This window comes from Tiliqua scincoides, chromosome 1 (genome assembly GCF_035046505.1).
Source record: "Tiliqua scincoides isolate rTilSci1 chromosome 1, rTilSci1.hap2, whole genome shotgun sequence".
In the NCBI taxonomy this organism is placed as follows: domain Eukaryota; kingdom Metazoa; phylum Chordata; class Lepidosauria; order Squamata; family Scincidae; genus Tiliqua; species Tiliqua scincoides.
The window spans coordinates 289328977-289353388 of NC_089821.1; the positions used below are offsets into that span (position 1 = coordinate 289328977).

The following is a 24412-nucleotide window of genomic DNA, read 5'->3' on the forward strand; positions in this document are numbered from 1 at the left end:
AAGGCACAGTACTTGGGGGGTGGCAGGTTTTAGATAGTGCTACAATATCTAAGCTCTACACTTGCAAGGCAACCGAGCAGCTGGGGGCCCATTTCCTCCTAGAGATAACTTGTCTAAGGTCCTCAGGCTTGAATTTGGCCCTCCCTGTGAATATAATTGACATACTAAGAATCGGTAGGAAGGCGCTTTGGGTGGAGGTTTGGCACAAGCAGACAAGTCACTGACATGTTTAATGTTGTTATCAATCGCTTGTTGCTTTAATCAACATCAGCACCAAAATACGGGGATTAAAACGATCTTTGGTTCATCAGGAGGCAGACTAAACAGGAAACATTTATCCAGCATTACAGCTTTAAAAGCTTTCAGAAAGTGGCGCAGGGAGGCGGGGGCAAGAGGGAGCTTCACATCCTCTTTGTCTGCAACCTCTCCGCCTTTTGAAATGCATAATCACCAAAGCAAAGGTGGAAGGTGCTCTACTGTTTAATGAGCAGAATCTTGGCATTTGAAGGAACTGATGTCCTCAATTAGGAAAGGCGTCTGCGCATGATTACTATACGAATGCAGAGCTTCCTACCTCATAGAGTCACACTGGAGAATGACATTCTGGCTCGGTCTGTTCGAGCAAAGCTTTTGTTGCTTTCTTGGCAAGGGGAACCTGGCGAAAATAAAGACGGTCTCTTGGCTTCTCATAAAAGTGTGGCTTCTCCTGAGGCCCTACCTCACGAAGAGCCCTGATTATATGCTGTGCTCAACTGTTGGGCTTCCCGCTTTTATCCCCTGCTTCCACTTCTGCCCCCACCACCTCAACCATTTGTGTGGATGTGAGGAAGTCGAAAGAGGATTAACAATGCTCACTCGAGGCATGCATTTAGCAGACAGTTGCTGCTCCACAGTCTTCCTATTCAGAGACACCCATAGACATTCTGGCAGCCCCAGCAGAGCCTTTTGCGCCTTTGTAGTTTCCATTTCACTGGCTTGAATCAATCCAGAGCTTATAGCTCTTTGGATGCTTGGCTGCTGCCTTCAGTGCTTGTGGTAAAACGTGGTCTGGGCTGCTTAGGTGGATCTGTGGAGGGATTATTTGATAGATGGATTTGCCTTTTGCCCCAGGCGGGTAGACAGACAGACAGACAGACAGACAGACAGACAGACAGATAGATAGATAGATAGATAGATAGATAGATAGATAGATAGATAGATAGATAGATAGATAGATAGATAGATAGATGGCCACTTCCACCAGATGTATCTTCTTTATGCTTCTGTCAACTGCTGAGAACCTGTCCCATGGCGCCCCCCCCCCCCAATTCAGAAGTAGAGTGAAGTGAACACAAGGGACAGGGCCTTTTCAGCAGTCAATTCATGGCTATGGAATACTTTCACAAGGGGAGCCTGTCTGGCATTTGCTCACCTTTTGTTAGGCAATGAAAACTTGAACACAATGGGCCTACTCTGAGTAAGGTGACTAACACCTTTTTTCAAACACCTCTATCAATAAGATGTGTCTAAAAGAGCTGTGTCTTCAAATATGTGGCCTTGTCTATTGCATTCTTCCTGGGTTTTGGTGAGAAGGGGGATAGAAAATGGGGCAGAAACCACCCACCCCACCCCTTCCCAGGCCTGATCCATCCACCCTAGGTGCTATCTCTGCCCTCTCCCCACCCCTATGCCAGACTTACCTGCTCCACTGGGCACTGAAAAGTGTTTTATGGCACTTTTGTGATAATTTTCTCCAGGGGAGCATGTTAAGATAGGATAGGATTGGGCCATTACTTGTAACACACATTGATTGGCTTTTGGTGTATTAAGTGTATCAGATGGTATCTTCCAACTGCAGAATCATTACCAGGTTTTCATTAACATTGCAGGAATGTCATCTGAAAAGCTATGTCAAACCCCATGCTAAATGAAGCATTGGCTTGATCAAATGAAGCTGAGGGTATAAGCACAATGGACGAACTGGATGCATCCGTACATTGAGAAACCTTCCTACTTCCCCCCCCCTCTCTTTTTCAAAGAGGAAACTGAGATAATTAATGGAAGTCAGTTAGGGGGTTAGAGCTTCCCAATCAATAACGTTAGCTGGATTCCATTTTTCATCAAGCCCACTTGCCCAGCTCATATGCAAATAGAATTGCAGGAGACGAATCGCTGTGATTAGACACAATTTGCCCCGTAAGTGAAATTCATAATGAATGGGCACCCTGGTGACAGTCAGAGGCATTGGTTTAGTCTCTATTAAAAGCAATTTGAGAGATGAGTGAAATAACGAGCTTTGTTAATGGCTGATGAAGAAATCATGCACTACATAAGCCATTTTGGTGGTAGGTAGCTACTGATTAGGAGTTTAGGAAAGAACTTGCAGAAGAGAAAGCTCTAGAAATAGCCATACTTCTTAAATCTAATTTTATGATAGTTTATATTACTAGAAATCTATCCCTAAGGATTTGATTCCAATCAGTATATGCAATATAGTGTGTATACATACATTCCTAGACTCTCAAATTCCCTTAACTATCCATCCCTTTCCCAGCAATAGCACCAAGTTGGTTCTCTTATTTCCAAATTCTGCCTGGGAGTTTTTTGCAGATCCACATTTCAATTTTGCTCTTCTTTCTGCCATCATTTTACTCCGTCATCTGCTGCCTCCATCCATCCTTCTCTCAGGTCCCTAAAAGATGAGATATGGCCTTTCAGGTTCCTGAGATATTGAGTCCTGCCCTCGGTTGCATGTTCAGCTTGAGCTAAGACAGATGCCAGTGTAGTGATTGTTCTCTTATTTGGGGATCATTGAGAAACACCAGTGTTTCTCAAACTGTGGGTCAGGACCCACCAGGTGCATTACAAGTCAATTTCAGGTAAGTGGCATAGCACATAGGCCAGCTGCCACTGAAAACACAGTGCTGAAAATACAGGGTACAGAGCTGCTGGGCAGGCTGGACTCGCACTGGAAGTGAGGCATGGTGCTTTGCACGGAACAGGCAGAAGATGAGACACTGGAAAGGGAGAAGGTCTGTGTGGTTGGAGAAGAATTCAAGCCTGCATTCTGTTTTGAATTCTGAGCTATGCAAATAGCAGCACAAGTGCAGTGTTTATGGGACCTTTGGCTGATCACAGCTTAGGTTTGAAGACTAAATTAATGATGTCACTTCCAGCTATGACACTACTTCCGGGTAAATGGAAGTGGGTTCACTTCCAGTAGGTCCTGACAGACTGTCATTCTTAAAAGTGGGTCCCAGTGCTAAAATATGTGAGAACCACTGAGCTACACCATTGTACAGGAAGGAGGTAAGGCTTGGAAACATCCATGGCAAACATTACAAAAGTCAAAATCATATGGTTACGCAAAAAAAGTGAAAATTGTTAACATTTTCCCTTTGCTCGTTATAGAGTTTTGTCCTTTTAGTGAGGCATTATGGGGACCTGCCCTCTGGAACAAATGTTCCAAATGCTTAGGAATTATGTAGTGCTCTCTGAAAATGTGAGAGGAGAAACACAGTGCAAGTATGCGCTGAGGAAGATAATTTATTGGGGGGGGGGGGAAGGAGATTTCCAAAAAGAGAGTTTTAAAAAGTGATGCGTGATAATGCAGAGAAGCTTACAGGAGACAAAATCATAATGATGAATGTAAATAATGTACAAGGGAAGAGAAGAATGGTTAACGGCAAGTAGAGTCTATGGAGTTGGGTACATTCCTTATGGTTTCTAAGTTCATTCACATTTCCCATACTCTCACTCTCACTTGAGCTCAGTAATATCATGACATTGCTGCCTACCTCCAAGTGGTTGTGGGCACAATCCTAACCAGGTCTACTCAGAAGTAAGTCCTATTTTGTTCAATGGGTCTTACTCTCAGGAAAGTGTGTTCAGGATTGAAGCCTAAGTAGCATTGTGACATCAACCTACCGACTGTCATCCCTGCTTGTGTGGGACCCACATCACATAATATGAAGACGGAATGGGCTTCATCTGCTTCATGGCTGTGTAATATTTACATATCTTTGATAGCACTTCAGATTCAAAGCCTTTGCAGGCATCCTTGATTTTCAGAAGGTTTGATGCCGATTTTCAGTTCCTTTGAGGGTTATGGGATTCATTGGAAACATTTTGCTTTTCTTTGATGATGGCGAGTCAGGGGGCTTTGTCATTGAACACGTCATCAGGACACAGAACTGATGAGTGGTGTTACCTGACATTAAAGCATATACTGTCCATGCTCGCATAGTGGCTGCAAAAAAAATAATAATAATAATTCAGGGGGAAAAAAATCACTGCAGGTAACAGAGCAGCAGCAAGAAATGAGCACAGAGCAGGACGCTGCCAGAAATACCCATAATGCTGAGAAGGCGTAGGGGACAAGATTGTTGCAAGTGTTACTCTAAAAGGCCACCAGCTGACACAGATAACCCAATCCAAACCTCAAGTTGAGCTTGCTCATGCACATTTGCGCCAACTCAGGAGTGGAACTGGGCTAGTGCAAATTGCCAGGGCTGGATCAAGACTCTGTGCCAGCCAGAAGGGATATGTTTGTACCAAGCGGAACAAGGAGTGGGAGAGGGTGGTGGGAGGGCATTCCGGAGGTAGGGAGGGGGTGTTTTGGGGCAGTGAATGGGTGGAATAAGAGATGGGTCAGGTCTGGGAGCACACCCCAGATCAAAACACCTGGCCCCAACCTTGGCAGCCTTACATGGGATACTTGGATTTGCTCCAGTTAAATAGCTGGCGCAGATCTGAACAGCCCCATAGGGCTGTCTGGGGTTTCACACAAGGTAAGGGGGAAAATATCAGCTTACCCCGAGGTGTCCTCCAGCTTACACCTACCCTGTGCTGGATACAGTGCAGGCCACCTGACCTGGCTGTACCAGCACAGGTTAGAATTGCACCCTAAGAACATCAGTAATAGCAGGAGACTCCAAACCCCAAGAACCACCACACCTTTCCCTTTTCAGACCATGTTTGTTCCTCCTCCACCCTAAATATCAAAATAGGGAACAATTTGGCACAGATTATGTCAAGTTTATCCATCTATAGTTTCTGTCAAAGCCCCATAAAGTGCTTATTTTGTCCCAGCAGATTGCATATTATTCTTAGTACTGCTTCAATTACTATCTCCATCAGTATTGCTATGGCAAATGCTTTCCCTGTTGTGAAGCAGCTTGTTTAGGAAAATGCAGGTAAAACTGAGGAGGTTGGTATTTTCCGGAATGTGCACCTGTCATTAAAGATGTGATTTGATCTATCAGCAAGTCTGAAAGTTCTACAAGGTATCTGCATAGTGATTTCTTCTCTTGTCCTTGATTCATGATGTTCTTCTGACTTTGCTCAGGGGAAGGAGCTGGCAGAATCAGTCTGCAGTCAATCATAAAATTCCATTAAATGCCCATAATAATGTGCAGTGTCTAATCATATTATAGATCATTTTTAAGTTCACAGGAAGGGGCACATGTCTTGAAACAATCTGCTCCAGAAATTGGATGTTTTGTGAAAAGCGGAACTCAATTTTTTTTAATGAAACGAACTCGAAAAGCTTCAACTCAGCCCAGTGTTCAGTCTGCTTTTACAGCCAAAGGAACACAGAGAGTAGAATTTTACAGGGGAAAAATTGATTATTCCCTAAAGCAATGCAGGGCCATCGATGGAAGTGTACAAAATGCAAAGTTTAATACAACTGCTTAGATCATCTTATAACTTTGGTTATTCACATTTCCCACTTACCTGAACAGAAGCTGGCCATATGACAATGTATCTCTGCACAAAGTAGTATTTCTGCTACAGCTGACCTCAAACAAAATTCCACAGCATCTTTATCATGACCATTTTGGACCACGACAAAAATACTCCCCCCTTTTTTGATTTGTTTCTGGGTTCATTCACATTTCCCACACGTCCTCACTCAAGCTCAGTGATGTCATGACATCGCTGCCTCTAATTGGTTATGCAGCATTGTGACATCATCCTATTGTCACAGGGGGTAATCTTACCTAATTACCCCTGCTAATTGGGTAAGAGGCACTTTTTCATGTGGGTGCTTCTCTTTTTAGCAGGGGGAGAGTAACTGGCCCACCTCACCCCAGCAGTGTCTTTTCTAGTGGCTGTCTGCTGGTGTTCTTTTTGCATCTTTTTAGATTGTGAGCCCTTTTGGGACAGGGAGACATTAGTTATTTGATTTTTCTCTGTAAACCGCTTTGTGAACTTTTAGTTGAAAAGCAGTATATAAATACTGTTGTTAATAATAATAATAATAATAATAATAATAATAATAATAATAATAATAATATTGACTGTGTCATCGGTGGTTGGGTGAGATCCACAATATGACTAATCCAGAAAGATGCAACAGCTGGAGGGGGGGGTGTGAGCATAAATAATGATTCCAAAGTAGCATCAACATCTAGGCTAGATCAACACCCATACATGATTAAGCAAAGAAGCTTCTGCTGTTCCAGGAAATGAGTGAGGCCTGTGTGTTCTGCAAACATGTGAAAAGGGCAAAAAAATGTTGTCCATATCTATCCATTGTAAAATGACTAATTTCAGTTGTTGCTCTTTAGAAGAATAATCTGAAGAAATATATGCAACACCTTCAATCTAATGTATGTTTAGCTCAAAAGTCAGGTCCACTGAATTCTATAGGGCTTATTCTCTACATGTGCATTTGCCTGGCTTTGGCTTATATAAGATCAGTAAACTGTTTTATCTGTTTTTTTAAGACTGCTGCTTTGATATCTGTGTATTTTTAGACTGTTCCCTTTTTTATTGTTTTATTGGTATTCTATATTATGTTCCTCTGCTTTCCTTATTTTATTCTGTGCCAGTTAGTTGTTAACAGGGAGAACTGGGATAGAAATCATTAAAATAAATAAAATAAAAAATAAATGGGGTTGCATTCAGACTGACTTTGATATTCACTCTGCCGTATATCGAATGCACAACCTTATTGTTATGGTTGATCTCAGATGTACATGGACATCTTTACAGGTAAACAGAGAGGACAGAGGTGAGGTGCCTCCTTCAAAACAGTTTTTGCCATTTCTGTTTTCTTTTTAAACTAGACAAGCATTTCTGCATAAGTGTTGTATAGTAAAATAATCCTGCAACTCCTCCTCTTTACCAAACAGCTAAAAGAATGTGTGATGGAATTCCACCATCCTGAAATTTGGATATGCAGTTACATCTGATCAAGGCGACCCTAGGTGAGTCCCCACCAGTACCAGGGTACCAGAGGCAGAGGAAGCCATCGTCAACTCCCAGTGGTGTTCTAAATCACCACTCTTACACCTCACAGAATTCTGCTTTCTTCTTCCTGCTATTTTAATTAACTGGGAGTCTAATCCTAACACCACCACTCTCGGCTGATGTAGGTATGCTGAGGAAAGAGAGTGGGAAGGCTGGCTGCTAATGTAGGGGATAGGATCTAGCACATGCCTTTAGTTCTGGATTCATCCTGTCCTGCAGGCTCCCAACCCCATCATACCACCTCACTGCCTCATTTCACCTCTTCCTGCCCCCCTCCCTGCCCTATTTCACCCTTCCCTGCCCCTGCTGCTGCTTTACCTGCTCCAGTGGTTGTATAAGGCCCAATCAGGAGCTGTCTCCTGAAGAGCATGGAGCTGCTCTCACCATCTGGAATGGCTCTGATGGCGAGGGGGAAGGGCAGCGTACACTGCGCATTGAGGCACCCTGCAAAACTCAGTGCCCTGCCTCCCTCTCAGGAAGCTACTGAGGCAGTCCTGATGACAGTCCTGGAGCACTGCCACCTCACATGGCAACGCTCCTAAAAATGGCAGCCATTTTGCAACAGTGGAAATGCCTTCCACTGTTGCAGAGGGCTCTGCGCACCAGCCCAAACCTCAACAGGAAGAGAAGGTGGAGGTGGCAAGACTGGAAAGGTCAAAGGTGATGGCAGGTGGGCAAAGGATGCACACAGGTTTCACTTTTCACTGCCCCATGCCAATCTGCTGCCCGATGTGACCTCTTCATTCAGACTCATAAGCAGATTACACTTGCCCCTGTTTTGCACAATTATTATGTTAAAGAGAGCTAATGAATGCATTCATCAGGCTTTTGTGCATAGCACACAGCATGGAGCCCTCACCCACACTTCAGTTAACAAGCATCATGGGCTGGGGGGGGGGGATGCACAGTGATCCATTTGTGCCCTAATCTGAAGACTGTTGTCTCCCAGTACGCATGGAAAAAGGCCCCACTCTTCAATTTGTAGACGTCAAGATTTTGTCCCCATATGGTTTGATTCTCCCTCTCAGCATTTTACGTGGATAAACTTCTCAGTCAATCATTAATTCCTCATTTCCATATGGGGAATTAGAACAAGGACTGTAAAGTGCAGAGGTGATGGATGGAAGCATAAAAATGGATTGGTTTTATGGCTGAGCTGTGTAAAATTATCATATATTTGATTATTTATGTTGCCACTTACCATCAGTATCACTTTATTACGGAAAATATTTGAGACTATCTCCACTAGGATGTTGCTGGGTTTCAGGACATAAAATTTGCCAATGAGCCTTGATTTAAATGCTCAGAATTCAGTGGCTTAGCAAACAAATTAGTGTTTCCTAAGTCCCATTGATTTCAGGGGAAGTGCTTCTCCGAGTAAATAATTTTTCTTTCCCACCGAGCTTCCAGTGGCCATTTTAGTGCTGTTGCCCAGTTTTGTATGGGTATAATGAACTTCCAGTATGGCATTATTATGAAGACACTGGGATCACCTTTTACACTATTAGCCCCAGACTGGACACCATCCAGACTGAAAGCTACAAAGACACAGGTTATAGTTAGACCTATTTTTCTTGAAGACTTTTGAGGCTCTTCGAAAAAACAACAAACCCTCTCAGGAGGATCTTGGAGATGCACAAACATGCTGAGAGCTGGCATGGTAATTAGAATTAGATGCTTAATTGATTAGTTTACAATAGAAATCTAAGAGCCCAATCCTTTCCTCCCCTCAGGTGCAGCTGGGTTGAAAAGGCATGTGGTGTATCCAGCGGGGGGGGGGGGCAGGGGAATCAGGACACTTTGAAGGGGGAAAGGGAAGCTACCCCTCCCTGCAGCCTCCCTGCCCCTTTGCAGCAGTGGAACTCGGTTTTCCTGTTCTTTCTATATTTCTTCATGTGATGCTTTCTAAACCTTTCTAAACCTTTCCAATTGTTGTCATAAGAACATAAGAACATAAGAACAGCCCCACTGGATCAGGCCAAAGGCCCATCTAGTCCAGCTTCCTGTATCTCACAGCGGCCCACCAAATGCCCAGGGAGCACACCAGATAACAAGAGACCTCATCCTGGTGCCCTCCCCTACATCTGGCATTCTGACTTAACCCATTCCTAAAATCAGGAGGTTGCGCATACACATCATGGCTTGTACCCCATAATGGATTTTTCCTCCAGAAACTTGTCCAATCCCCTTTAAAGGCGTCTAGGCTAGACGCCAGCACCACATCCTGTGGCAAGGAGTTCCACAGACTGACCACGCGCTGAGTAAAGAAATATTTTCTTTTGTCTGTCCTAACCCGCCCAACACTCAATTTTAGTGGATGTCCCCTGGTTCTGGTATTATGTGAGAGTGTAAAGAGCATCTCCCTATCCACTCTGTCCATCCCCTGCATAATTTTGTATGTCTCAATCATGTCCCCCCTCAAGCGTCTCTTTTCTAGGCTGAAGAGGCCCAAACGCCGTAGCCTTTCCTCATAAGGAAGGTGCCCCAGCCCCGTAATCAGCTTAGTCGCTCTCTTTTGCACCTTTTCCATTTCCACTATGTCTTTTTTGAGATGCGGCGACCAGAACTGGACACAATACTCCAGGTGTGGCCTTACCATAACAGCAACTGTTAACCTAACAGCAACAGTAACAGCAACTGTTACCCTGCACATGCCTGATCTTGTCTGATCTCGGAAGCTAAGCAGGGTCAGGCCTGGTTAGTACTTGGATGGGAGACCGCCTGGGAATACTGGGTTGCTGTAGGCTTATACCATAGTCTTTCGAGACTGAAGGTTGCCAACCAATTGTTGTAGAGTCTCTTATAGTAGATGGGTTGGGTTGAAGTGCAGAACAAAAAAAAATTATGGATGACAGGCGCAGATGCTGCAACCACGCAGATAGTAAAGTGGTGCAATGGGGCAGTACTCATTACTGCCACTGGGCAATGGTCAAGGGAAAGGGGGCATCTTGCTGTAGGTAGTTGAGCTAGAACCATGCAGAGGGATAACTACTGACTAGTTAGCAGTACCCTATGCATGTTGCTAACATTATCAGCTCAGGCTTTTATGACACACTGCTGGCCAGTGAGAAGCCTGTTGGGCTACCCACTGCCACTGTGCTGAGCAAGATATTACACAGTGATGACCGCCGGTGTCAGCCAAGCCAATGTGCAAAGTCATTCCACTGGCACATGGTCTTCAGAGGATTCTGTGGGCACAAGATGGTTTGCATTTGGTTTTTTAGTCCAAAATTAGTTGAATAACTTTGGATTTGATTGCTAGAGATTCTACAGGAGCATTTGGCAGACCAAACATGAGATGATTATTTAGGCAGAAAGAAAACAAGAACAATATTAAGCCAAGGATGCTATTACTGTTTATGCAACTTTAATAAATCATCGTTATCTCCTCATGTCATCGGCTGCTAACGTTAATACCTAATCAATTGAACAAGATTGGAAGTTGATTTCCTTTATTTATTATGAAAATGTAGGGATTTTTTTGTTGTTGAGAAACTCAGTATATCTCTGGGATAATTGAGTTCGTCTTGTTTCCTTTTTTCTTCCTTATGAAAAGATGGCATCAAGTTTAATATGAATGAGACATTTCCTTGTCGAAATCAGCATCATTGCAGAAAGGTGGCATGGCCAGGCAGGGCTGGTCATTTTGTGTATTCCCTGTTTTCATTGTCTCCATGAACAACAGATCTTAGTCAGCCCAACCTCTGGGATTGGCATGTGCTCACTGATTGGGCATCCAAGCACATCTGACCATATCAGAAGCCAAATAGGGATGCCCAGAAACATAAAACAATCCAGAAGACAAGATCCTGAAATAATCAAATCTGCTTTTCTAACAGCTCAATCCTACCTGACTTATGGCATCACCTGTATCCTGTGCGGGAGTTTTGGCCTCCAGAGACCTTCTCAGGAGCATTTGTTCCCTTGCCCCAGAGTAAACCCATGGCAGCCCATCTGATTTACCCTGACCTGTGCCAGTGAAATCACTGCTGTAAGTCCATGTGGACCCATAAAGGCAGATCAAGCCTGGGAAGGAGGTGAAGATTCAGCAGACACTGACACCAAATGTGCCCCCTTCCCAGGTCTGAACCACCCACCCTCCTCTCCACCCCATTTCCTCCCTGTTTGCCCACCCTGCCCCAATCTTCCCCCTATCTGCCTCCCTCCTGCCGTCTTACCTGTGGCAGTGGGTATCTCCAGTACATTGCTACCCAGACCCGGTTCCTTGCCACTTCCAGTGGTGGTCAGGCTGCGCCCTCTGGTGTGTTGCATTTGAGACAGCTGGAAATTTGTTATGTTACCAGCTCGTGTGTTCCAGTGGTGGAACTGGGGGATAGGATTGGGCTGTAAATGTCAAGTGTGTGTTCCAGCTTGACTCCTTCAAAGAAATCATTGGTGTGCGGTGAAGTAGTTATCTGCTTCCCCGAAAGAGGCGTAATGGGCCCTCAAGCCCATGATGTCTACATGGGGACAGTTAGGGTACATGGGGACTTAAACATGTGAGGGAATTATTTTGCTTTTAAGTTTGACTATAATCGCTAGCTTGCATTAATTTTATCAGAACCCCCCTGGGCACTGCCAATGCCCAAGTCATTTTTTTAAGCTTGCTTGCTTTTTTTCCCCCTCGAGTCTTTGACTCAAGGTGAGGTACAAACGTGGTGGCTATGATGAAGATGCACCTTTATAAGATACATTCCTGTAGGGAGAAACAGGGTTTAAATTGATTTGGTCCTACCTTATTCAGCATGCTGGCAGACAATATGGCATTGCAACCTTTGTTATTTTTTTTTGGAACCATTTTGAAGCCAAGTAGAATTGAAAGCGGACTTGTAACCTTAAATTACTAAACAACATGAGCTGTGTCTTCAGGCAATGTAAATCAGCACAGCGTTCTTGGCTACCCTATAGTTATACTCTTATTCTGCCAGGTAGGTGGCCGATTGTACTTTTAGAGGTTGACTTGGAACACATCTGCAGAGGGAAATGCCACAGACAAACAAAAGTTAGTTAAGCTGAGAAGAAAACAGTTCTTCAATGTCAGTTTATAAGCAAAAGGTTCAAATTTATGTCGATGTTTGTATAAAATGATTTGGCCAAGCAGAGATTAAAAAAAAAAAAAAGACTTTTTTTTTTTTTGCATTACAATTGCTTTTGAAACCTGACCTGTTACGTAGTTTTGTCACGTGCAAGACCTGAATATGCTTAGCTTCTAGCCATTAGACCATTTAATTACAAGTAGGCATTTTTACAACTCTCATCCACCAATATCTTTTCCTATTTACAGGACAGTCCTCGTTGGCAATATAACAGCAACTCCTGATTATCAGTTATACAGGTCAGCAGAAGATGGCAAAATTAATCTAACGTATATATGAGGTTCCTTCTGCAGTATGTGACATTCGTCTTGCAAATTAGCATCAACCTTTCGCAAGCTGGCCTGGGTCCCATATTTTGTAGAACTCTCACGATGAAATTCTTCTAGATGCATGTCATTGCCACCTCTACTGCTGGAGATGGAGATCTAGGCTGCAATTCTAACCACACTTTCCAGAGAGTAAGCCCCATTGAACAAAACAGGACTTACTTCTGAGTAGACCTGGTTAGGATTGTGCCCCTAGTTAGACAAAGGTTGTATGATAGGAGATCAGGCTCGGATTGATGACTAGGCTACAATGTAGGATTCCTTACACACTGTAAGCTCAGCACTGTAAGATAGGTGCTACTACACAGATTATTAATGAGTAGCCAACTGGCCTCTAAACCAGAAATTTTCAATCTTTTTCATCTCAAGGCACACTGATAAGGTGCTAAAATTGTCAAGGCACACCATCAGTTTTTTTACCATTGACAAGGCACACCAGGGTACCGGTAGAGGGCTCAAATCCCCCAATTGCCCTACCTATAAATGACCCTCCCTAAAGTCCTGTGGCACACCTGCAGACCATCCGTGGCACACCACTGTGCCATGGCACAGTGGTTGAAAATCGCTGCTCTAGACCAGGAGTGCCCAAAGTTTTTGGCAGGAGGGCCACATCGTCTCTCTGACACTGTGTCGGGGGCCGGGGGAAAAATAATTAATTTACATTTAAAATTTGAATAAATTTACATAAGTTTACATAAATGAATATATTAAAGATGAACTTATACGAATGAATGAAGATCTTGCAATAGCTCAAGGTCTATAAAAGGCCTTGCACAAAACAAGGCTGGCCTTTCCTTTGCTGCTGCTACTGCATCACAGATGTGAAACAACAAGCAGTGGAGGGAGCCCTCATCCCACAGCTCACGCGAGAGGTCAAACAGTCGCCCTCACACTGAGAGCAGTTGCGTTGGGCCAGTGTGGGCTCCAACAAATCTCCAGAGGGCCAGAGGCTCATTGGAGACTGGGGGCTCCCTGAGGGCCGCATTGAGAAGCCTTGAGGGCCGCAAGTGGCCCCAGGGCCGGGGTTTGGGCACCCCTGCTCTAGACCCATCTTGATCAGGTGCTGTGGCCAGCCCTGAATGTCTCTTAGATCTAGATCCTATCGGTCCATATTCCAGCAGAGAGTGAACAAAATATCAAGGAATACATCTCCCACCCTGAGAATGCCACAATTTTGCACCAGTGCCGAGAATTGGTATCAAGCTCAGAGCTAATACACCAGGCTATACACAGACTGTTACAGTACACAGTACAACACAGCCACAAAGCATTATTATGTACCTATTGTAAATTAGCAAAAATGTATGAAAATACAAATAGATGTTGGAAATGTAAAAAGCACATGTGGTGGACATTCTATCATATGTGGTGGCAAAGCAAAAAGGAACTGGACTCAGATACATTTACAGATTCAGTCGATTTTGAAAATAAATATACAAATGAAACCAGAAGCTTTCTGTTGGGTTTGACCGATGGACAATTGGAAAAATAAAAAAATCTTGTTCCTAGATTCAACAAGTGCAGCAAGGCTGCTTTATGCACAATATTTGAAAACTGCAGAAATACCTTCAATTGAAGAATGGTGGATAAAGATTTTGGATTAAGCAGAAATGGATAAACTTAATATGTTAGTTAAAGAGACGTCAGTAAATACTTTCATGACTAATTGGAAACCGCTCATTGATTTTTTTGCACTTGATGGAAAAAAAAATGATGCAATGATTTGTGGATTTGACGAATAGGAACAATTGAATTAGATTTAAAGTATTTGGATGGGACTCAGAGAAACAATTGGTAAGCTGATAAGAAGAGTATTTAAGATTGGCTGTCTGAGATTTATTTCTTTTTTATATATATAGAATCTTTTGGAGATGATCCGTTATGAGTAAGGATATGCTTCTTCACATTTGGTTCTTTTTGTCTCTCTTTGACTCTATCTTATGTGTTATTTGTTTTCCTCTCTTTTTATATTAATAAATATATTTAAAAAATTATCATGTACCTATGAAGGGTAGAAGGTGGAGACAAAGCAATTGCAACCCAGTTGCATGGAATTAAATGGGCTTTTTGGCTGCAAACGCAGCAGTATAAATGGTTGTTTGGTGAGTGCTGCAGAGGTCAACTGCTTCTGTATAGTCAGAATGGTGCATATAGAAGTTATATCGGGGAAGGAAGGAAGGTGAAGCTTCAACGTTCTAGGAGAAACTTAGCTAAATAAATGTTGATCTCAACAGTAGATGCATCAGACATAATGGTAAAGCTGTGTGTGGACTTCACCAGTTCACAGTGTAGGTGGTAATGTCTTAAGCAATCTCCCCTGAGTGTTCATATGGAACACATGCAGTTCTTAGGGTTCAGGATCACGGGCTGATGTGACTGGGCCCATTGTCACAACTCCCTCAGGGGCCTCCATGGGGAAAGCAAAAAGCCAGATGGCAAATGGATTTTCCATTAGCGAGAGAGAGAAGCTGCAAGTTGCACAGCCTCTCAGAGAAGGAGGTGACAGCTGCACCACTGGATCTGCTCCAGACTAACAAACTCTTTCGAGTCCAGGAGACTTGCCTGCAACTGTATCTCCTTCTAGAAGAACAAGACAAACCAGTCAAAAAGGTCAAATCACGTCTCTCCTTTCATTCTGTATGCTAGGAGACAGAGTGGGCTGCAAAAGATGGCTGGGAACAAATGATTTAAATAAATACATGAATAAATAATTGACTAGAGGCAAAAAGTATGGTAAGTCAGTAAGAAAGCTAGGTTAGAATCTTAATCTGAAGTGGTATGAACTTGGACCATTTTTACTACTTCATTGACCACGTCACTTGAGTTTTATCCAATGAGATTTAGGGCCCAATCCTATCCAACATTCCAGCACTGATGCATCCATGCCAACAGGGTGTGCACTACATCCTGCAGTTGGGTGGTCATGGAGGCCTCCTCAAGGTAAAGGAACTTTTGTTCCCTTCCCTCAGGCTGCATTGCGGTTGCATCGGTGCTGGAAAGTTGGATAGGATTGGGCCTTTAGTCATGACTGAGCTACATTGAAATGAACGAAAAGCTATTTTGCAGCTCTTTCTTAAGTCCCATTCATTTCAATGTGACATAGTCATGACAATCATTCTTTGGATGCAACCTTGCATGTGTGCATCTGAGTGCTTACTGATGGGACATTCGAAAGAAAAGAAGGGGATTGTTTATCAACATAATAGATGACCTTGTGAAATAAGAATGGCGAGATGTGGAAGATGGTCTACTTTGGGCAGAGATGTGGAGAACATCTGCTAATTATTCAATGCAAAACATGTTCAGCTGTATCTTAGGCAACCCAGGGGGGGAAAAAAAAAAAAAACCTTGAAAAAAGCATTGACATTCATCTCAGCATCTCTGGTGCTCAGGTCACTCATCCTTCTGCCTTTGATGGCATTAGCATCAATTAGCAGGACAAGGCAAAGAATTAATTTATTTAGAAAATTTGCTTCCCCTGATAAGCATACAGTGATGGTGTCACAGGCATTGTCATTCACAAAGGAAATTTCAAAGGACAAAGGGGACACTAAGGTTGCATTGCTGACATTGATTCACGGAAAAGATCGGCTAAACAAAAACAGGGAACATTGCCTAGCATTTTCATTCAATTACCGCCTTTCCAAAAGCCTTTATTGCCACACACTCGTGTTATGTTGCACTGCATTTCAGAATACTTTTTATCCCAACACCATAATTAATTGTGGAGGAAGAGAGTATCCCTCCCCCCCCTTTAGCACTGCAAACATTTATCTTTTGCAAACACAATGCATCAGACATAATAGCAATTACAAACAGAAGATGCAATCAAATTATTGTAAGTAATAAGGCTGAGGCCATTTGCTACAAAGGTTCACGGAGAAGCCTGTTTGCATGCACTTCATTACAATGACTGACTACATCCTAGCCAAAGAAAAATGGATTGCCTGTTAACTAGGGTTTAATGTACATAGCAATAGCTGAACAGAGCCACTGTGTGTTTGAATCCACAGATACAGACACAGCTAGAATTCTGAATTGGCCAGTCCAGTGCTAAAACCAGGTTGATGGGAGGCCTAAGCAAACACCTTCACTGTAACTCACTCCCCCCCCCTTGGTGCCCCCACCCACTGTCTGATAGTGCATTGTGTGCTGCTGCTGGAACGCGTCGGGCCTCCCTATATGAGGCCTGTCAACAAAATAGCCGGCACAGACTTGCGTAACTCCATTGCTGGGCTTGGGCCTTTCCCCGGGGGGAAGGGGATGAATGTTCCCTTCTCCCAAGGAGATGCTGGCAACTGCCTTGGGGGGAGGGGGGAAATTAGGACTACAGCAAGCACAAAGGGTGTGATCTGGCAGGGAAGATAGCAGCAATCTGGATCCCAAAAGTTGGCCCATTCCATTCATTGCTGACACCAATTATGGTATTTGACTGGCATGATTCCCAACACAGTTCAAACATCAGATGATTCAGCACCTTGAATGCAATCCCATTCCCCTGTAACTTTCAGTATTTCCTGCTTGGTTACACAATCAAGGTTTGTTCGAAATTCCTCCTGATATTGTGAGATTTCTCCTGGTACTATGAGATGTCAACTGGCACTATGGAATACTTCCTGTCTTACTTTTTTTTTTTGGGGGGGGGGGGAGGGGGTTAATCTGTTCCAGTCCTTCATAGTTGGATGCCAGAGTTTTAATTAATGAGTCTCAATAAGTTTTTTTTTCCATCTTAGAACAAATAGTCCTCCTCTGACATAGGCAGGAGATGTGGTCTGGAGATTGAGCTGTTGCCCTGCCTGAGGACACTAAGCAGGATCGACTGTGGATGGGAGATCCGTAGTCACTGACGGAGCTTGCAATGTGTAGTGTGTGGAATGTGGTGGAGTCAGCTGACAAGAGACAGATAAAATCTTGAGAACGAACCCAGGTGTGATCTGTGGCTGCCTGTGAAGGCTTGGAAGGTGTCAGGGTGCAGCCAGAATGATGACCACACATTGGAAGGCGGACTGCTGGAGAAATTGAGAGTTCTGTGAATTGTAAATATAGAACAATAATTGTAAAACCCCATCCGAAAAACTGGGATTCATGAGCAACCTGCCAATGTAAACCACCTTGTGTATTGAGAAATCTTGAAAAAGACGGTATAAAAATTCCTTAAATTAATTAATTAATTATTATTTTTCTTTCTCTCTCCAGTGCTCAGTTGTTGGAAGACATTGTTTACCATTTTGTGCCATTAGTTCTTAAAGATGCTGTTATGAAAAGGTTCCTGCTGGTTTGTAGTTCTGCACTTTTGGATATATTTGCACAGTGTCAGTGCATATACGGTGATACGCATGGATGATACTTAACCCACTTAGTCCCACTGGGTTAAGTTCATAGCCATTTCAGCAGGATGCAGGGGAAAACATACAGTCACAACATTAGACCTGCTTCGAGTTCCTCTGTCTTATGACAGGAATTTTGATTTTAGAGGGTTGACACTTTTCTACCTTGGGTAATTAGTTCTGATCCATTACGCCACTGGGCTGTGAACACTGTTTGTAGGAATGTAGCAAACCAGGAGTGGTGTTCAGATTGATCTGGTCAGGAAGTGGCTAAGGGCCCATGCTCACCCGAGAGCCCACCTGGTCAAGCCATCTCCTTGAGCCTCTGTGCTGCTACTGCTGGTGTTAGCGCACAATGCACAATCAAGGAATAAGTGCAATCCAGTGTAGGGGTCCCTCCCACACACAACTTGTTACTGGCCCTGGAGCAAACCTGCCCTTATCTTTTGACATGGGCAGTACAATTCTAAGAAATCCTGCCCCTGCTGATGCAGACACACACCAGAGCACATGCTGCATTCTGCAGGGGTGGCAGTCACAGAGGTGACTGACTGGAGGTAAGGGAATATTCATTCCCATCCCAGGGGGTAAGCCTCCATTAGCACTCACATCTGTGCCAATTCCTTTGCTGGCAGAGGCCCAAGATAATTAAGGAAGGATAGGAGAAGAATGAGACAAAGATAAAAACGCAAGCCGCCAACATCTGCCCCATTCTGGACTCTCCCCTTCCAGATACTCTCCTGTTCCTCCCCCTCCCCACCCCTTTCCACCCGTGTTCTTGCCAACCCCGTTCTGCCCATGTTCTGCCCCTACCACTGGCTTACCAGTGTGGGCAGCAGGCTCTGGCAGTGAGGCTGCAGCGCACTATGCATGCCATCAACACTCATTTTAAAATAGCAGAACACTGTTCTGCACAAAGGGTCTCATAGTATCATTTCCATTGTACAGAAAATGAGGAGCCAAAGATCATCTGTTCCCCTCATTTGGCTGCGGTCCATGGACAAGTGGTACAGAGAGGGGTCCCTTTTGGGCTATTCACGACATCCCTAATGAATTCTCTGCTGAGAAAACAAGATCAACAAATTGTCTAGCAGTGCCTTGGGAAAACAGTTCTTATTGATCAGGGTGAAAAAAGGGAGCCGCGGGAGTGTGACTTGGAGCTCAAGTCAGGAGATGACAGCAAATCATTTGCCAATCAATATGTTTAAGTAACAAACTGCAAAAGCACCTGACTTTTAAAAGAGGCCCTTTCATTAGGAATATTTCATCATTTCCAGCAAAGATGCCACGGCCTGATAAACACCTCTAGTCTGAACAGACAGCGGCCCTTTTATCATTTGCAGACCCTGGTGGGGTCTCATCTGCAAATAGTGACACGTACCAGGTTATGTGGAGACAACCTACTCAGAGGGTTTTACTGTTCAGCTACAGTTCTCAGGGTTAAAAGCAGAGGTACGGGCTGCCGCTGAGGCAAATGAGACAAACTGGGGGTTATATAAGCCTCTGTGACCTAGAAAAGGGGGAAGGGAAAACTCATGCTGTTTACTTGGTTTCGCTAGAGGAAGTGAGAAGATGCACATGTCCGTCCATCCCTCCCTTAGAATTTCCAAAACGCTGGTGTTTTCTTCATTTTGATGGGTGTTTCTCTGCTGACCCCGTTAAATGGGATCCTGAAGCACAGGAATGTGCCTTGCTGTGTCCTTTCCCCTTCTGAAGCTGGAGGAGACAGCCCACCAGCCCGCATGAGGGCCATGCGCCGCATGCGGCTATCGTAGCCTGCTGTGACTGGAGTTTATGTCTGTGGTATCATTTCAGGGAAAAGGTTGATTAACAGATATTGAAATAACAATCCCCGCCAAGCACTAACATTCCAGGCGATGGAGTTTCTTTCAAGCCTCCATTCTCATCTTGCGTGAGGGCTGTTTGACGGCTGACCCTGATGCCTGTAGATAACAACAAAAGAGGAAATGTACACCCATGGTGCCACAGGACTGCAGAGCTCGGGGTTATGGTGGTGGGGGGAGGGTCCACCAATGAGGGAGTCACACTGCTGCACTCAGCACTGAAGAGATTTCCATTGTGAAGTGAAAGTTCCAGAAGAATCTATGGATTTGATATGCAAGGTGTCTTTAGGGTTGGCAGGATAAAGATGTAGAAACTGCTGTTGATGTCAGCCACTTTGTATCCGCCACCTTTCTACCCATTTTCCCCTCCATCTTTATTATTATTTTTTAACTTCCTCCATTGTGTTGCATGCCCTCCTGGAGTCTTGCTCACTCTGGAAAATAGAGGAATGGGCACACAGGAGGCCAGGGGGATATCTTCCAATTCAGCAACATATTCAAGACCAGATCCATGGTAGAATTTCCATGATTGTCGCTCCCAAGGCCTAAAAAAAGGAATCTACAACTGGCAAAGGGAGTTTGAATCAGAGCTGATGGGCAGGGATTGTGGGTTTAAGCTCCCCCTCCCATGCTGATTCCCCTACTTAAATTTCTTATCTAAAGCTGATGTTAGCTGTGAATGAGAGACATAATTTTGGACCAATGAGTTTTCCGTTTTGCAGCTAAGAGCAACTTGCAGATGGGGGAGATTTGAATTTGTTTCCTTATTTTAAGGATTTGTAGCCTACCTTGCCTTGTTAAAAACAAGTCTAGGGTTTCTAACGATCAAAACCATGTGAAATCCCTGCTCAAACCTGAAGTTTGGTGAGTGAGCCTTATTCAGTCTCTCTCTCTCTCTCTCTCTCTCTCTCTCTCTCTCTCTCTCTCTCATTCCCTACCTTAGAAAGGGCCCAATCCTATCCAACTTTCCAGCACCAACGCAGCCATGCCAACGGGGAACATGCTACATTCTGCAGTCATGGAAGCTTCCTCAACGTAAGGGAACATTGGTTACCCAAAATTAGGCCTGCACTGTGGCTGCATTAGTGTTGGAAAGTTGGATAGGATTGGGCCCAAAGGTAGTTATGAAATTAAAATGAGGCAATAGAGAGGGTGGTCAACCAGACATGCTACCCTGAGCACCATGGAAGAAGAATGAATCAACTTGGAATGTGTAAGTAAATTCGGAATCCTGCAGAATTCTACAGGCTGTTTCTCCAATATTCCCCCCCCCCCCATTAGACTCCTTGTACTCAGTGCTTCTACACAAAGCAGCTTGTCTGTGACTGAACAGGAGAGAGATCTTGGGGTGCTGGTGGACAGCTCAATGTAAGTGTCAACCCAACGTGTGGCAGTGGTGAAGAAGGTCAATTCTATGCTTGAAATCATTAGAAAAGGTATTGAGAATAAAAATGACTAATATTATAATGCCATTGTACAAATCGATGGTAAGCTAACACCTGGTAACACATTCCATACAGTTCTGGTTGCCACATCTCAAAAGATATAGTGAAAATGGAAAAAAAAAGGTGCAAAAGAGAGTGACCAAAATGATTACTGAGCTGGAGCACCTCCCTTATGAGGAAAGGCTACAGCCTTTGTGGCTCTTTATGGCCTTTCCCAGTTTGAAGAGACACTTGGCCAACAGGCTGAGGCTAAGAGGCAAAGAAGGAAGGCCCATAGCCAGGGAGACAGACCAGGGACAGACTGCACTTGCTCCCAGTGTGGAAGGGATTGTCACTCCCAAATCGGCCTTTTCAGCCACACTAGACGCTGTTCCAGAACCACCATTCAGAGCGAGATACCATAGTCTTTCGAGACTGAAGGTTGCCAAAACAAACAAACAAAGTCTAGAAAGGAGGCACTGAAGGGGACATGATTGAGACATACAAAATTATGCAGAGGTTGGATAGAGTGGATAGAGAGATGCTCATTTCCCTCTCACACAACACCAGAACCAGGGGAAATTGAGCGTTGGGAGAGTTAGGACAACCAAAAGAAAATAATTCTTTACTCAGCGTGTAGTTAGTCTGTGGAACTCCTTGCCACAGGATGTGGTGATGGCATCCGGCCTAGATGCCTTTAAAAGGGGATTGGACAAATTTCTATAGGAAAAGTCCATCACGGGTTACAAGCCATGATGTGTAATGTGCAACCTCCTGATTTTAGAAGTAGGCTACCTCAGAATGCAAGATGCAAGTGGGGGCACCAGGATGCAGGTCTGTAGTTGTCTTTTGTGCTCCTTAGGGCATTTGGTGGGCCACGGTGCGATATAGGAAGCTGGACTAGATGGGCCTTTGGCCTGATCCAGCGGGGCTCTTATGTTCTTACGTCTAAAGCTGACTACAGTGGATACTCCTTGGTTCAGCCATGGCATATGAGAAAACACAATGTACACACAATGTTTTTGAAGTTGGTCTTACTTGAAAGGACCCAGACAAAAGTGGTTCTTGCCACACAATGCCTCATCAACCAGTGAGCCAACTCCCAGCATGTTAATACATGCTCAAACTTAAAAAAAAAACAAACCCCTGTATTTTCTGATTGTGTAATATGGATCACTCAATGGTTCATAAATTCAATCTATTGTAATGAGTTTGCTGAGGAAAATTATGCTGTAGTGTTATCTAAACCTGAGGGAAGAGGTTCATCACCAGTTATTCTGCAAATAATTCTGCTGTGTTTAGCATATTCATAGAGATTGCACTTTATCCACCCATTCCTTGTACGGAAGCATATTTTAAAATAATTCTGCCTTCATTGCAGGTTTCCCATTAAACCAAAGGCTGGCAGCTGCTACTTTTGTAGCAAATGTTAATTGAAATGCCACTTTTTAAAGGAACATGTGATGCTTCCTATACTACACTGTGGGGCCCAATTGTCTATCATGTGTATTCATAATTCCCATTAATGTTAATTGAAATTCTGTGGGCTTTTAAAACTGAAGTCTCTTCCTTATGTTTTATTCAAACAATAAATGGGGAGGAAGACGGCCTGCTTTTTCTTTCAAAACATTTGATCTGTATGGAGATGTGAAAGATATATATTGAGCTGACGGGCAATTTCTGACAAACTGTTCCTCCCACACAGCACCCCAGTACATATTGCCCTAATGAGTTAAGTTAAGAGATAGTAAGTCCCAGAGTAGATTAAGGGCCCAATCCTTTGCTGCCCTGGAGCCAAGCAGCACAGCAATACCAAAACAGCTGCATCCAATCCTCTCCTGGGCTGGCCCAGAGCATTCACAGGTGCTGATTACAAAATTATGCAGGGGATGGACAGAGTGGATAGGGAGATGCTCTTTACACTCTCGCATAACACCAGAACCAGGGGACATCCACTAAAATTGAGTGTTGGGAGAGTTAGAACAGACAAAAGAAAATATTTCTTTACTCAGCGTGTGGTTGGTCTGTGGAACTCTTTGCCACAGGATGTGATTATGGCGACTGGCCTGGACGCCTTTAAAAAGGGATTGGACACGTTTCTGGAGGAAAAATCCATTGCGGGGTACAAGCCATGATGTTTATGTGCAACCTCCTGATTTTAGAAATGGGTTATGTCAGAATGCCAGATGCAAGGGAGGGCAGCAGGATGCAGGTCTCTTGTTATCTGGTGTGCTCCTTGGGGCATTTGGTGGGCCGCTGTGAGATACAGGAAGCTGGACTAGATGGGCCAATGGCCTGATCCAGTGGGGCTGTTCTTATGTTCTTATGATGCATACTATGGACTAGGCAGCTATAGAGAGGCCCTGTCCCTAATGGGCTTCCTTGGATGCATGCCAGTTCTTTGGCTGGTGTAAATCCGAGTGGATCTAGAGTGTGTGCATTGAGCACAGGCTGGGAGCCTCCAGCCTGCCCTTGACATGCCCCTGGGTGGTCCCAACCCCTGTGCCCACCCCTGGAATGTTCCTCCGCTGATGTACCTACTCCAGCAGGGGCTCCAGGGGTATTGGCACACCCCTGCAGCTACCAACCGATCGTACTTGCAGGCCTGACCCACACACCATCGCAGTGACTGTTACACCACTGGCCCAGGCCCTGCACTTCATGCATCTGACCCCCCCTCCCCAGCCAGTAACAAACAAAACTTTACGTACCCCAACAAGGAATTGCAAGCCCACCCAATCACATGCCTGCAAAATTCAATAACCCAATCAACACCCTCCACATTTACACAGTACAGCAAAAGGAAACTTTTTTCTGAGAAACTAGCCCAAAACAGCCCAGACTGGCTGAGCTTATCATTGAACATTACAAACACATGGGTTCATGGCAGGAGTTGGCCTGTAGGAGGCTTCCCTCCCTGGCTTCCCTCCTTTTCCTCTTCAGTTGCTCCCTTCCCTTTAATTTTTACTTATTTTTTTAGTTTTATGTACATAGGTAATAATTCCACTCATATATATATATATAAACCGTTACCATATTTTGGGGTGGCCCCATTTTTCTTCTAATCTGATCACCACTCAATCACCTAAGTTTGCTATTAGTACATGTAAACCAAGGGTTGGCAAGGAAATCGTGGGGGCCGGATCTGGCTTAGTAGAG

The 24412-nt window shown here is 44.1% G+C and overlaps 1 pseudogene; it reads left to right on the forward strand.

The window, feature by feature from the left end:
* The first annotated feature begins 9863 nt into the window (after window positions 1–9863).
* Window positions 9864–9982, forward strand: LOC136637562 (5S ribosomal RNA; annotated as a pseudogene).
* Window positions 9983–24412: the final 14430 nt, after the last annotated feature.